Here is a 13,925-nt window from a genome sequence, read left to right as displayed (position 1 = left end):
AAGTAGTGGGAAACCATGGGGGCTGTGAGTTTATGTGTCCGAATTGCCGACCTATGTTCTGTGAGTCTTACATGTAACGCTCGGCCTGTTTGTCCCACATAGCCTTTCTGACATGGGCAAATGATCAAATAGATCACGTTGGAGCTTTTACAATTATTTAGGTCTGTGGGTTTGATCAGTTGTTTGTTAAAGGTCAAAGTTGCACCTTGCAATACTGTGGCACATGATTTGCAGTTTGAACATTTGAAGGTGCCTGTAACTGGGAGTGTATTGACAATGGATTGTTGTCTGCCGGGGGTACCTTGTGTCATGCGGGAACGTACTATATGATCTTTTAAAGACTTGTTCCTTTTGTAGGCGAACATTGGTCTTGATAACTGATTCTCTTTTGGTATGTTCACATTCAGTATTGGCCAGTGGGCACAAACAGTTTGTCGAATTCGTTCGTTTAGTACTGAATGTTTAGTAACAAACACCAGGTTGGGGTTAGTTTTTTCTTTACTTGGTGCCAACAATAGTTGTCGATCATAAAAGCGGGCCCGCTTATATGAATCGCGAACTATCTTGTTTGGATACCCTCTTGACAGGAATTTACACTTCATGACTACAGATTTGTCATCGTAATCGGAAAGATTTGTACAGTTGCGTCGTAACCGAAGGAATTCACCAAAGGGAACACTTTTTTTCTGTATAGTGGGATGAAAACTGTCATAATGAAGTAATGTGTTTCTAGCTGTGGGCTTAACGAATAAGTCCACAGCAAGAAGCCCATCCTGATGTTTAATTAAGACATCCAAGTATTCAACTTGTGACCTGTCTGTGTGGTAGGTGAACTTGATATTTCCATCACATAAATTTATCCACTGAAAAAATTGATCCAAATAGTCTTCATTTTCTATCCAAATAAAAAATACATCATCTATGTATCGTGACCATGAGGTCACAGATTCATAGAATGGTGCAATTTCATTGAAGATGAATTGGTTTTCAAATAGAGACATGTAAATGTTGGCAATTGTGGGAGCGCATGAAGCACCCATGCTGACTCCCTGCTGTTGCTTATACAGGTTGCCATTAAATTCAAAAATATTATCCATGAGAACAATTTTCAGACATTCTAGGACAAACACCGTTGGACATATGATGTTATACTTTTGTATGAACCAATGGGTTGCTTCCAACGCTCCCATAATGGGGATGTTACTATATAGTGCTTCTATGTCCATAGTGACTAACAGTTGGGAGGTGGTACAAAAATGCGTGTCTTCTACTAGATTGATGATATGTCTAGTGTCCTGTACATATCCCGGTACGCGGGAGATGTGAGGGCATAGGATAGCGTCCACATATTTTGCCAATGGCTCTGTGACTGAGCCAATGGTAGTCACTATAGGCCTTAAAGGTGGATCTGACCTGTTCTTATGGACTTTCGGAATTCCATAAATGCTTGCTAATTTAGGATTCATCACATTTAGGTATTCCCATTCTTTTTTACATATTTCTCCATCTCTGAGAGCTCTGTCTGTAATTTTTTTGATTTTGTTTTTTGTTTGGGTTGTGGTATCTCTGAATATCGGGGCATAAAAACGAGTGTCGCTTAGCATGTCTTCCATTTTAGATACATAGCTCGGTGTGTCATAGACTACAATGCCCCCTCCCTTATCACAAGCTTTCACTGTGATATCCTTATCTCCTTTAAGGTTGTTTAATGCTTTGTGTTCTGCTATAGTTAAATTGAAAGGTGTTTTGGGGATATGGCTGGTGATGTTCAAGAATTTATCGTATATAATACGTTCAAAGATGGCCACTTGTGGGGGTAGTTGGTCTATATTGGGGGTAAAAGTCGATTTAGGTCGTAGTCCTGACCGATTTAACACCTCCGATGATTCTTCTTGCTCTAGGAAAAACATTTTGAGTCTAATCTTATGAAAGAAGGACTGTAAGTCTCTGAACAAGTCAAATTTATTTAACCCAGAATGTGGTGCAAATGTCAGTCCTTTAGAAAGGACAGAAATGGCAGGCGTGGTAAGTTTTTTAGTTCTTAGATTGAAAATAGGGAGTTGATCTAATTTCTCCAGTATCGGTTGTTTCTCGTTTCTAGATACTGGTTGTATATCATCGGTTGATGTGCTGGGAATTGGCTGTAATCTGGCATCGGGGCATTCTGAAAGCGAGGTTGATAATGTGGCCTCCAATTGCCCCGTCTCGTGTGGCGATTCCCTAAAAAAGGGGGTCTATTTTGGTATCTGGTATTACGTCTACCTTGTTGGTACGAGTCTTCATAATATGTTCCATCCCCATCTGATCCTGATGATTCTGAAAAAGTGTTTACTCTTTTGCCATATCTGGGTTGTGTATTACCCCAGTGATCTGCTGGTCCCTCAGAACTGGCAAAATATTGATCCGCTAGATAAGGGTAGGTGGTGTCTTTCCTAAAGAAGTGAATGTCCTTTTGTAATTTCTCTGTTTTTCTTTTGATCAAGTAATCTGAGTAAGAGTTAACATCTTTTTCTATCTCCTCAAGCTTCTTTTTTACATCTTCCACTATACCTGAACTTTTGATCTTTTCTTCCAGGTCTGCTATTTCTTTTGCCAATTCTTGTAAAATGCCTTTAGATGTTTCGACAATTAGCATCATGTAATCCCTAGAACAGCGATTAGATATCAGTGCCCAGCGTTCCAAAAATTCTTTGATGTGTACAAAAAGGCCTGGTATGTTGCGTACCCTGAGGCCTTGTGGGATCACGCCTGCTTTCAGATACTGGAGCATGAAATGTCCATGTTGTTCTATTCGTTTAAGTTTTTTTCTGAGTCCTAATAAGGTGTTTATATCGTCATTTTTATTTTGACTTGTAATGGTGGAGTCGCTGAAGGATACAGTGCTTCCAACCATATTTGCAAATTGTTCGTCTGAAAAGCCAAACGTGGGTAGTTTGGCCATGATGATTGTGATTGTAACACTAAAAATTGAATGAAAAAACACACTAGTTGTGCAAAATTATCTAAAAGAAGGGAAATCTGAGCTCAGGGGAATGGCTTCACCTAGGTGAACATGAAGGGATCCACTCAATCTGATTAGATGATATTTTGCTTGTCCATTGGATCAATGAATTATAACTGGAAGAACCCCTCAAGGACAAGCCTTGAGTATATTAATTTAGGAAGAATGGGGCCCCTGCCTTATAGGATGAACCCTGGCAAGGAATAGCATGTGGGGTAAAAGGAGAGTGCGTGTGCACCGGGTTATGTGCCTGTTTAAGAGAGGGAGAGAAAACTGACAAACTAATGACTAGAAACACTATTTGATTGTGCTATTCTGTTATGATATTTTATTTTTTTGACATCTTTTTATGAAAATTATTTTTCTGAATTCATTGTAATTGCAATTAACTATATATAAAAATGACAATACATGTACACACAGTGAGATAATTAACAGTGAAATAAATTGTTATAAAAAACACAGAAGTGCATTCCTTTTTCAACGCGTTTCGGCGTGAGCCTTCTTCAGGAAGTCTGTGTTCATGCACCAATGTCTTAAACTGAGAAACAGAGATTATATGTCATTAGTATGATGTATTGTTTTCATTCCTCACATGTTCTATATGTACATTGCATTTGATAATTTTTTCGCTGTGAGTAGATCTATCTAGTAACACCTCATGATGACAACCAGCCTGAACCCAAGATTCCCTATCTAAACACACATAGTAAAATTGACATATTTAATCACATATTCTATTCTTTATATACAAATTTAAATTAATAGGAAACATCTGAAACTGATTCTGTACAACTGTAGGTGCTATCTACACTATATACATTTTTGGTCTTTCTGTTAGTACATACTGTAGTTGAAAAACTCAGTAGCTAGTTTGGTAAACTCTGCTATGTACACTATATACATTTCTGTACATTCCATAAATACATTTAGTTGACTCATAGTGCAAAACTTAGAGACTCATGATTCAGGGTTAAGGATGAAAACATCCTCCAATCCATATTTGGCTGATTTATACAGAGTGACCACAAAGTCATATCTGAAGGTACAGAGGAAAGGTCCTGTCTATATAAGGACTGGGCTGGGGGGAATTGTACTGTTATATAATTGCGCTAGGTGCTAAGGTAAATTCTCCTAAAAACATATATATGTGACTATACTGGTACCTTTGTGGCGGTTAACGCACGGTGGGATTCTGGGGTCTGATGAATGATCTATGTATCTGTCCTCTAGCTGGTTGATGGATATATTCTAGATGACATGGATACAACAGAAAGGAGAACTCTAATTAAACTGGACAGGGAGACACTGCTCCAGACTGACTGCTGGTAGAGATAATATGTACCTGTTAGTGGTAGTTGGATTCCCACTCAATATAATCTCCTGGGTTTGTTGAAACTATGAGAAAATGATATGAAATCCCTCTATTCGAAAAATGCTGTGGGGCCAAAAGAAAGCAAGACTTTTATGTAGTATATCAATTGTTTATAAATGCTAGATTCTGACCTGAGCTGTGTTAACAGCGTTTCCTACCTGGGTTGGAGGGTATTGTCTCATCAATCAGGGGACGTCAATATTACTAGGGAAGGATGTAATCCGTCATGATTCCGGTGGGGACACCATCTAAAATAATGGTGAACTGTTAGCTTATAGACATGTGCTTATACAACGGAAATCCACATTCTACTTTTTAGGGAATTAAATGAGTGCCAACCTCTGTCCCTCATTCTCTCAGAAGACGGAGATGTGGGCTAAACATACTTGTGCGCTTCTGATATCACTTTAACGTGTTATTCATGAGCTAGCTATAGGTGTGGATGTAATCCTATATGCTGGCAAAGATGGAATTGTATTTCAACGTGCAACCTGAATGAGATGCACGTCAAACGAGCGGCATTAAGGCTGGTAGAGTACAGACCTGTTACAACCAGGAATGTTAGACTTGGGCAGGAAAGTAAATAATTATTCTATTATGCGCGTAGTAAGGAGATTAAGTAACGTGGAGAAGGGGGAGCTCGGACTAACGAAGGGGTACTTACCGATGCTTCTAAATTCTGTTCGTGGCCCGTGTGACCGTCAGGAATTCCGCCCGTAGAGGGGAATGAATAATGCCATCTTTTGTAGTTTAGCGCTGATGCGGAAGTCCCCAACCATCGCGGGACGATAAGCGGGCTGGCGGATGAAAAGCAACTGGCGCAAGTTGCTATGAACTGACAAACCAGGGCGCCATATTGGACTAGTTTACTAATGTGTGTAAACTAACTAGTCTCTAAATATGGTTATGAGAAACCATAGAGGTCGTGTCAAAACTGCACCAAAGAGGGAGGTGTTTATAAGTGGTAACTATGTACTGATATAAACAGATGTGGACATGTCGTTAATTAAATTAAACGGTACTTTCTAAATGACCTTCTATATATATATGTCTTTCGGGCCACCCTTGTTGCTAAGGACTAAAGGTGTATCAGGACGGTGTGAATATTGAGATAATAAGAAGGTGGATAGATCGGATATGTCTTAGTAGTGTGAATCGGATTGCACTCACATGGGCGCCATTTTGAGATGGGAGAACCTGTGTTGTGAACTTAAGACACATAATACCTCTGTATTCTGTAGTACTATAAAAATGATTAATGCCGAAAAATTTATTAACAGAGTCCTAAGTGTCATCATCTCCAGTCTCACCAGCAGCCCCTTTTTTCCCCCCCTTTTCCCCCCCCCTTCCCTCCCCTTTCCATCAGGCTCTCCCCGAATCTTGGATCATTTTATGCTTCACCACACTCAGTCTCACCAGAAGTATAGTTAAGTTCACATAGAGGACACTTAGGACTCTGTTAATAAATTTTTCGGCATTAATCATTTTTATAGTACTACAGAATACAGAGGTATTATGTGTCTTAAGTTCACAACACAGGTTCTCCCATCTCAAAATGGCGCCCATGTGAGTGCAATCCGATTCACACTACTAAGACATATCCGATCTATCCACCTTCTTATTATCTCAATATTCACACCGTCCTGATACACCTTTAGTCCTTAGCAACAAGGGTGGCCCGAAAGACATATATATATAGAAGGTCATTTAGAAAGTACCGTTTAATTTAATTAACGACATGTCCACATCTGTTTATATCAGTACATAGTTACCACTTATAAACACCTCCCTCTTTGGTGCAGTTTTGACACGACCTCTATGGTTTCTCATAACCATATTTAGAGACTAGTTAGTTTACACACATTAGTAAACTAGTCCAATATGGCGCCCTGGTTTGTCAGTTCATAGCAACTTGCGCCAGTTGCTTTTCATCCGCCAGCCCGCTTATCGTCCCGCGATGGTTGGGGACTTCCGCATCAGCGCTAAACTACAAAAGATGGCATTATTCATTCCCCTCTACGGGCGGAATTCCTGACGGTCACACGGGCCACGAACAGAATTTAGAAGCATCGGTAAGTACCCCTTCGTTAGTCCGAGCTCCCCCTTCTCCACGTTACTTAATCTCCTTACTACGCGCATAATAGAATAATTATTTACTTTCCTGCCCAAGTCTAACATTCCTGGTTGTAACAGGTCTGTACTCTACCAGCCTTAATGCCGCTCGTATGACGTGCATCTCATTCAGGTTGCACGTTGAAATACAATTCCATCTTTGCCAGCATATAGGATTACATCCACACCTATAGCTAGCTCATGAATAACACGTTAAAGTGATATCAGAAGCGCACAAGTATGTTTAGCCCACATCTCCGTCTTCTGAGAGAATGAGGGACAGAGGTTGGCACTCATTTAATTCCCTAAAAAGTAGAATGTGGATTTCCGTTGTATAAGCACATGTCTATAAGCTAACAGTTCACCATTATTTTAGATGGTGTCCCCACCGGAATCATGACGGATTACATCCTTCCCTAGTAATATTGACGTCCCCTGATTGATGAGACAATACCCTCCAACCCAGGTAGGAAACGCTGTTAACACAGCTCAGGTCAGAATCTAGCATTTATAAACAATTGATATACTACATAAAAGTCTTGCTTTCTTTTGGCCCCACAGCATTTTTCGAATAGAGGGATTTCATATCATTTTCTCATAGTTTCAACAAACCCAGGAGATTATATTGAGTGGGAATCCAACTACCACTAACAGGTACATATTATCTCTACCAGCAGTCAGTCTGGAGCAGTGTCTCCCTGTCCAGTTTAATTAGAGTTCTCCTTTCTGTTGTATCCATGTCATCTAGAATATATCCATCAACCAGCTAGAGGACAGATACATAGATCATTCATCAGACCCCAGAATCCCACCGTGCGTTAACCGCCACAAAGGTACCAGTATAGTCACATATATATGTTTTTAGGAGAATTTACCTTAGCACCTAGCGCAATTATATAACAGTACAATTCCCCCCAGCCCAGTCCTTATATAGACAGGACCTTTCCTCTGTACCTTCAGATATGACTTTGTGGTCACTCTGTATAAATCAGCCAAATATGGATTGGAGGATGTTTTCATCCTTAACCCTGAATCATGAGTCTCTAAGTTTTGCACTATGAGTCAACTAAATGTATTTATGGAATGTACAGAAATGTATATAGTGTACATAGCAGAGTTTACCAAACTAGCTACTGAGTTTTTCAACTACAGTATGTACTAACAGAAAGACCAAAAATGTATATAGTGTAGATAGCACCTACAGTTGTACAGAATCAGTTTCAGATGTTTCCTATTAATTTAAATTTGTATATAAAGAATAGAATATGTGATTAAATATGTCAATTTTACTATGTGTGTTTAGATAGGGAATCTTGGGTTCAGGCTGGTTGTCATCATGAGGTGTTACTAGATAGATCTACTCACAGCGAAAAAATTATCAAATGCAATGTACATATAGAACATGTGAGGAATGAAAACAATACATCATACTAATGACATATAATCTCTGTTTCTCAGTTTAAGACATTGGTGCATGAACACAGACTTCCTGAAGAAGGCTCACGCCGAAACGCGTTGAAAAAGGAATGCACTTCTGTGTTTTTTATAACAATTTATTTCACTGTTAATTATCTCACTGTGTGTACATGTATTGTCATTTTTATATATAGTTAATTGCAATTACAATGAATTCAGAAAAATAATTTTCATAAAAAGATGTCAAAAAAATAAAATATCATAACAGAATAGCACAATCAAATAGTGTTTCTAGTCATTAGTTTGTCAGTTTTCTCTCCCTCTCTTAAACAGGCACATAACCCGGTGCACACGCACTCTCCTTTTACCCCAAATGTCCTCAAATTTGCCTCGCGGAGCTCCGGTCCTTCCCTGAAAGTTTGGGGGGATTCGTCAAGTGGGGGCCGAGATAAAAGGCGGGTCCCAAAACATGTTTTCCCCATGTTAATTTCCATAGGGCGGTCAAACTCACTTTTAGCCCGAACGGCTGAATGGATTTCCACCAAACTTGGCAAAATTGTAGGGACTGGTAGCCTGGTGTGCCTTTGCTATGTCTCAAGATATGTGCTCCAGTGGATTTTGAGTAATTTAGGTTCAAAAAAATATATATATCTATAGGCGCACCCCGGTACGCGCACCGGGGAGCGCACCGGGCGTGCTACGCGACTTGCGCATGGAAAGTTGATTGGCTCACGGGTGTCTGTAAACATTCGAAACAGTCCGGAGCGGCCGCCATCTTGTGTCTCGGTAGGATCGAGACACAAGAGGTGGCAAAAAAAGGGGGAAATTACCATAAGGGGGCAGGGTAGACCCCCCTAACCCCATAGGTTTTATGTGGGGGCTAAAATAGGGTCCCGCGGGGCAAAAACAAAAAAAGATTGCGCGGGGGGAGCGCCCGGTACGCGCTCCGGGGAGCGGACCTGGGAACGTAGCATGGGGAAAACCCAGTTTACTCACTGTGTCACCTCTACGACCCTTTCTTGCATCAATACGTCCCTTTTGCATACATTACACCTGACATAGGTATGAGGATGCAATTCCAGCAAGGCATCCTTTCACATGGGGCCAGGCCCCATGTGAAAGGGCCTGCACGCCTGCTGTGAAACAGGCGTAAGATTTGGACGCAACAGCGTCATAAAAAGTGACGCAGTGATATCTCATAGATTTCACTGCGTCACCTCTACGACCCTTTCTTACGTCAATACGTCCCTTTTGCATACATTACACTTGACGTAGGTATAATGTGGCGCAGGGGCTTACAAAGTGACACATCTACCTAGATGCGTCACTTTGTAAATATGACTGAATGAGGTGCATTATTTACAGCACTGGTGCGTCACAAAATGTGACGCACCGGTGGCGTTAAAGTGACGCATGGCCTCATAAATGAGGCCTTCAGTCTTCTAGTCATGCGTCATATTAAATATATGACATATTATGTCGGAAGTACTTACAGATACGTCAGTATTTCAGACGTATCTGTAAGTGCAAAAGTGATGCATTGCTGGAGTGTGTCACAAAAATGATGCAACTCCAGCAATGCATCCTTTCACATGGGGCCAGGCCCCATGTGAAAGGGCTTGCATCAGTCTTACGCCTGTTGTGATACAGGCACAAGATTTGGACGCAACAGCGTCATAAAAGTGACGCAGTGACATCTCATAGATTTGACTGCGTCACCTCTACGACCCTTTCTTGCGTCAATACGTCCCTTTTGCATACATTACACCTGAGGTATAATGTGGCGCAGGGGCTTACAAAGTGACACATCTACCTAGATGCGTCACTTTGTAAATATGACTGAATAAGGTGCATTTTTTACAGTACTAGTGCATCACAAAAAGTGATGCACCAGTGGCATTAAAGTGACGCATGGCCTCATAAATGAGGCCTTCAGTCTTCTAGTCATGCATCATATTAAATATATGACGTATTTTGTCGGAAGTACTTACAGATACGTCAGTATTTCAGACGTATCTGTAAGCGCAAAAGTGATGCATTGCTGGAGTGTGTCACAAAAATGATGCAACTCCAGCAATGCATCCTTTCACATGGGGCCAGGCCCCATGTGAAAGGGCCTGCACGTCTGCTGTGAAACAGGCGTAAGATTTGGACGCAACAGCGTCATAAAAGTGACGCAGTGATATCTTATAGATTTCACTGCGTCACCTCTACGACCCTTTCTTGCGTCAATACGTCCCTTTTGCATACATTTCACTTGACGTAGGTATAATGTGGCGCAGGGGCTTACAAAGTGACACATCTACCTAGATGTGTCACTTTGTAAATATGACTGAATAAGATGCATTATTTACAGCACTGGTGCGTCACAAAAAGTGACGCACCGGTGGCGTTAAAGTGACGCATGGCCTCATAAATGAGGCCTTCAGTCTTCTAGTCATGCGTCATATTAAATATATGACATATTATGTCGGAAGTACTTACAGATACGTCAGTATTTCAGACGTATCTGTAAGCGCAAAAGTGATGCATTGCTGGAGTGTGTCACAAAAATGATGCAACTCCAGCAATGCATCTTTTCTTACCCTTCCACACCCCCGTTCCTTTTCAGCATTTTCTTTGAATATCCACATTCCCCATGTTCACTCTCCTTCTCCTTCCTTTCCTTCCCAGCACTCAGCTTCTTTCAGCCCCCTACTTCACTTCCTTTCTTCTCTCATACCTTTCTGTTCTTTCTTACTCATTTTCCTTTCCATTATCAATGCACTCCACTTCGCTTACTCTTTTTCATTTTTTTAAGCATATAGGTCTTTGATGAGAATTGGAGGTAGTTCTGAAAATAACTTTTTTTTTCTTCTTTTTTCTTTTTTTAGAACAGAAACAAAAACGGGGAATGGAAACTGCTCAACAGGAGCAAAAAAAACAAAAAAAATTAGGGCTGGGAACGGCAGCGAGGGTTCTCCAATGCTCGAACCATGAGCAGGACACTTTGCTCCACAAAGGTAAGTAGTTGATCGCAGTATCTGCATTTCAGGACTCCTTTGTTGAATGCAGGCTGAATGTTTGGAACCAGCTCCTGCGATCGCCCCTTCACAGAAGTAGTTGCTCCTCCGGTGGATGTAGAGGCCCCATCACTAGATGAATATTTCTTAGTGGGGTCACCCCGTGACAGGACTGTATGGCAAATCCTGCACTCCACTTTTGGAGCATTCACCTTTTTCTGGTCATCTGGTATGGAAAAACAATTCCCGATGAAATGCTCTTTCACCTTTGGCTGAGGAGGCTCTTCATCAATGAATTCAGGCTCATCTTCACTGCTGGATGGTCTGGCAGCCATGATTAACCAAGCAAGATCGAAGAGAAAAAAGGCAGGTCTTTCAGTCACAAAAGTGAAAGAAGAAGTGAAGGAAATGGGTGGGGGTTTCATTCTTTGTAAAAAAAACTGTTAGCAACCAATGAAAAGTGTTATTTTAAGGTCACATGACTTGACGCGCTGACGCTGCACGCACCGGAGCGCTTCCGGGGGGGCATACGCGGCGCAAACATAGGCGCTTCCGGGGGCGCTTACGCGGCGTGCCGAAGTGACGTTTTGATAGTTTCACGGAAATGCAAAATTATTTTCATTTCCTTATTCAAAAAAACTGCTTTTATATGTATGGTACTAAATGTCTTGCGTTATTATTTACTTTTCATTCATATTTTTTTACACGAACGCAAGTAGCGCTCTGGGTGCGCTCTCCAGAGAGCTTAACGGTGCACGGACCAGAGCGCCCCAAGAAAAACTAGTAACAAAAAAAACATTTTAAAAATATTATTATAAAAAAATAATACTAATTAATACTCACACAAAACAGCAAATTAAAAAAAATCGTAGGTTACAAACTCGATATAGAAAGGAATTCACATTTAAAAAACCTATGAAATTCACTGAAAAAACCATAGGTTTCACACCAGTTATAGTTAGGAATTAGCATTTTAAAAACCTATTAAATTCACTGAAAAAACCATAGGTTTCACACCAGTTATAGTTACCTGGAAATTTTACTGACATAAAACCATTGAAATTCCCACGTTATAGTTAGTTGGACTCACTATAACTTGCGCGCCTGCAATGCACCTCAGCTGGGTGGTCCCTCTCTCAGTCTGGGAGCTCCGGACGCTGCGCCCAGTCGACCCCAGCTGGGTGGTCTCTCTCTCAGTCTGGGAGCTCCGGACGCTGTGCCCAGTCGACCCCAGCTGAGTTGTTGCTCTCCCAGCATGGAAGCCTTGGCGGTCTACCCCAGTCAACCCCAGCTCTGTTGCTTCCCCAGCCCGTCCTACGAGGAGTTCTGTAAATTGGCACTAACTGTGTCATCGGGTTCCCCCTTGGACCCATTGCCTCCTAAATTCTGGAAGGTGTTCCAAGATTAACTTTTCCAGCCCTTGCATTCCATCTGCCTCCAGTCCTTTGACACTGCAATCGTCCCTGAGTGCTGGAAGCTGGCAGTGGTGTCACCTCTTTTAAAGAAACCCACATTGGACCCTGCCTGCCTGTCTAATTATAGACCCATCTCCTTGCTGCCGTTGCCTATCAAAATCATGGAGAAGTTAGTGACCCGCGCCCTGTCCGGTTTCCTGGAAGAGAACACCTGGTTTGATGAGGCACAATTTGGCTTCCGTCCAGCGCATGGGACTGAATCTGCGCTGGTGGCAGTGTTGGACAACCTTCGTTCGCGGGTTGACATGGGTCGGGCAGCCTTTTTAGTGCTGCTCGACATGTTGGCCGCGTTCGACATGGTCTGCCACTCTACCCTCATCAGGAGACTAGAAGAGTGCGGGGTCACCGGGCTGGCAAGGGATTGGTTTGTCTCTTATTTGAACAACCGACGGCAGGTGGTGGCGCTGCCCCCATTTAGATCGGAGGTGAGGAATGTGGGGAAGGGGGTACCACAGGGCTCGGCCATCAGCCCCATACTTTTCAACCTTTACCTTCGCCCTCTGGTCCATCTGATAAAATCATTCGGTATCTCAGCATTCAATTATGCTGATGATACCCAATTGGTCTTTTCACTGGAAAGAAATAACTCGGTCCCGTTGGAAACATTCCACCGCTGTATGTCAGCTACAGCTGACTGGCTCTGATCTAACTCCCTTCAGTTTAACATCAAAAAAACGGAGGTGCTTTACTGTTCTTCTGATAAAATACCGCGCTCACTCCCCGACAACTTTTGGCCCTCGACCTTCCTGAGACAGTGTCAGCCGCTGAGTCTGCAAGTAATTTAGGGGTTACTTTTGGGCCTAACTTGCAGCTGGATATACACGTAAATAAGACCACGGCTACGTGCATGATGCTGTTGCGCATGCTCCGTAAAGTTTTGCCCCTTTTACCTGAACAGTCTAGACCAGAAGTAGTGCGTGGGACCATCTTAAGTCATTTAGACTATTGTAACGCTCTACTTTTGGAAGCCCCTAAAACGTTGCTATGCAAGCTGCAACGGGTGCAGAACATGGCGGCCAAGCTGGCCCTCTCTCGCCCTAACTTCAGCTCCTCCACCGCTGCTCTTCGGGACTTACATTGGCTGCCGGTCCATTTACGTGTTCAGTACAAAGCTGCCTGCCTGGTGTTCAGGGCTCTGCACGGACAGGGCCCGGTCCCACTGCAGAATATGTTTTCATGGGATTCGTCCGCGCGATGTCTGCGCTCTTCTTCTGCATGGTTGGTGGTGGTACCGAGATTCCAGAGAGTGAGGATGGGTGGACGCTCGTTTAATGTCGCAGCGGCTAAACGCTGGAATTCTCTGCCACTCCTTTTACGAGGTCAAAGGGACTTTCTACCATTTAAAAAAGCGTTGAAGACCCACTTGTTCCCTAGGGCAGTTTAAGATGTTGGTTCTGTTGCTGACAGTGATCTCAAGCGCCAGGATGCCCTTGGGGTGACAGTAAAGCGCTATACAAATATACAATACAATACAAATATACAATACAATGTTGTCACATATTACATCACTCATGACATGGTCAGTGACATCACTCATGACATCA

At 42.2% G+C, this 13,925-nt stretch overlaps 2 long non-coding RNA genes across 2 annotated transcripts; one reads left to right on the top strand and one right to left on the bottom strand.

The window, feature by feature from the left end:
- Positions 1-3,314: 3,314 nt before the first annotated feature.
- LOC147747665 (uncharacterized) lies at positions 3,315-4,432 on the bottom strand. Its single transcript, XR_015299681.1, has 3 exons — positions 4,347-4,432; positions 4,168-4,252; positions 3,315-3,542 (listed from the first exon to the last, which is right to left on the bottom strand). It is a non-coding gene; the product is annotated as an uncharacterized LOC147747665 (long non-coding RNA).
- A 2,624-nt stretch (positions 4,433-7,056) lies between these two features.
- On the top strand, positions 7,057-8,174 carry LOC147747664 (uncharacterized). Its single transcript, XR_015299680.1, has 3 exons — positions 7,057-7,142; positions 7,237-7,321; positions 7,947-8,174. It is a non-coding gene; the product is annotated as an uncharacterized LOC147747664 (long non-coding RNA).
- The last annotated feature ends 5,751 nt before the right edge of the window (positions 8,175-13,925 follow it).

This window comes from Lissotriton vulgaris, chromosome 1_1 (assembly GCF_964263255.1).
Source record: "Lissotriton vulgaris chromosome 1_1, aLisVul1.2, whole genome shotgun sequence".
NCBI lineage: Eukaryota > Metazoa > Chordata > Amphibia > Caudata > Salamandridae > Lissotriton > Lissotriton vulgaris.
Note: the sequence above shows the minus strand (reverse complement) of the source record. Positions and strands in the feature narration are given on the sequence as shown.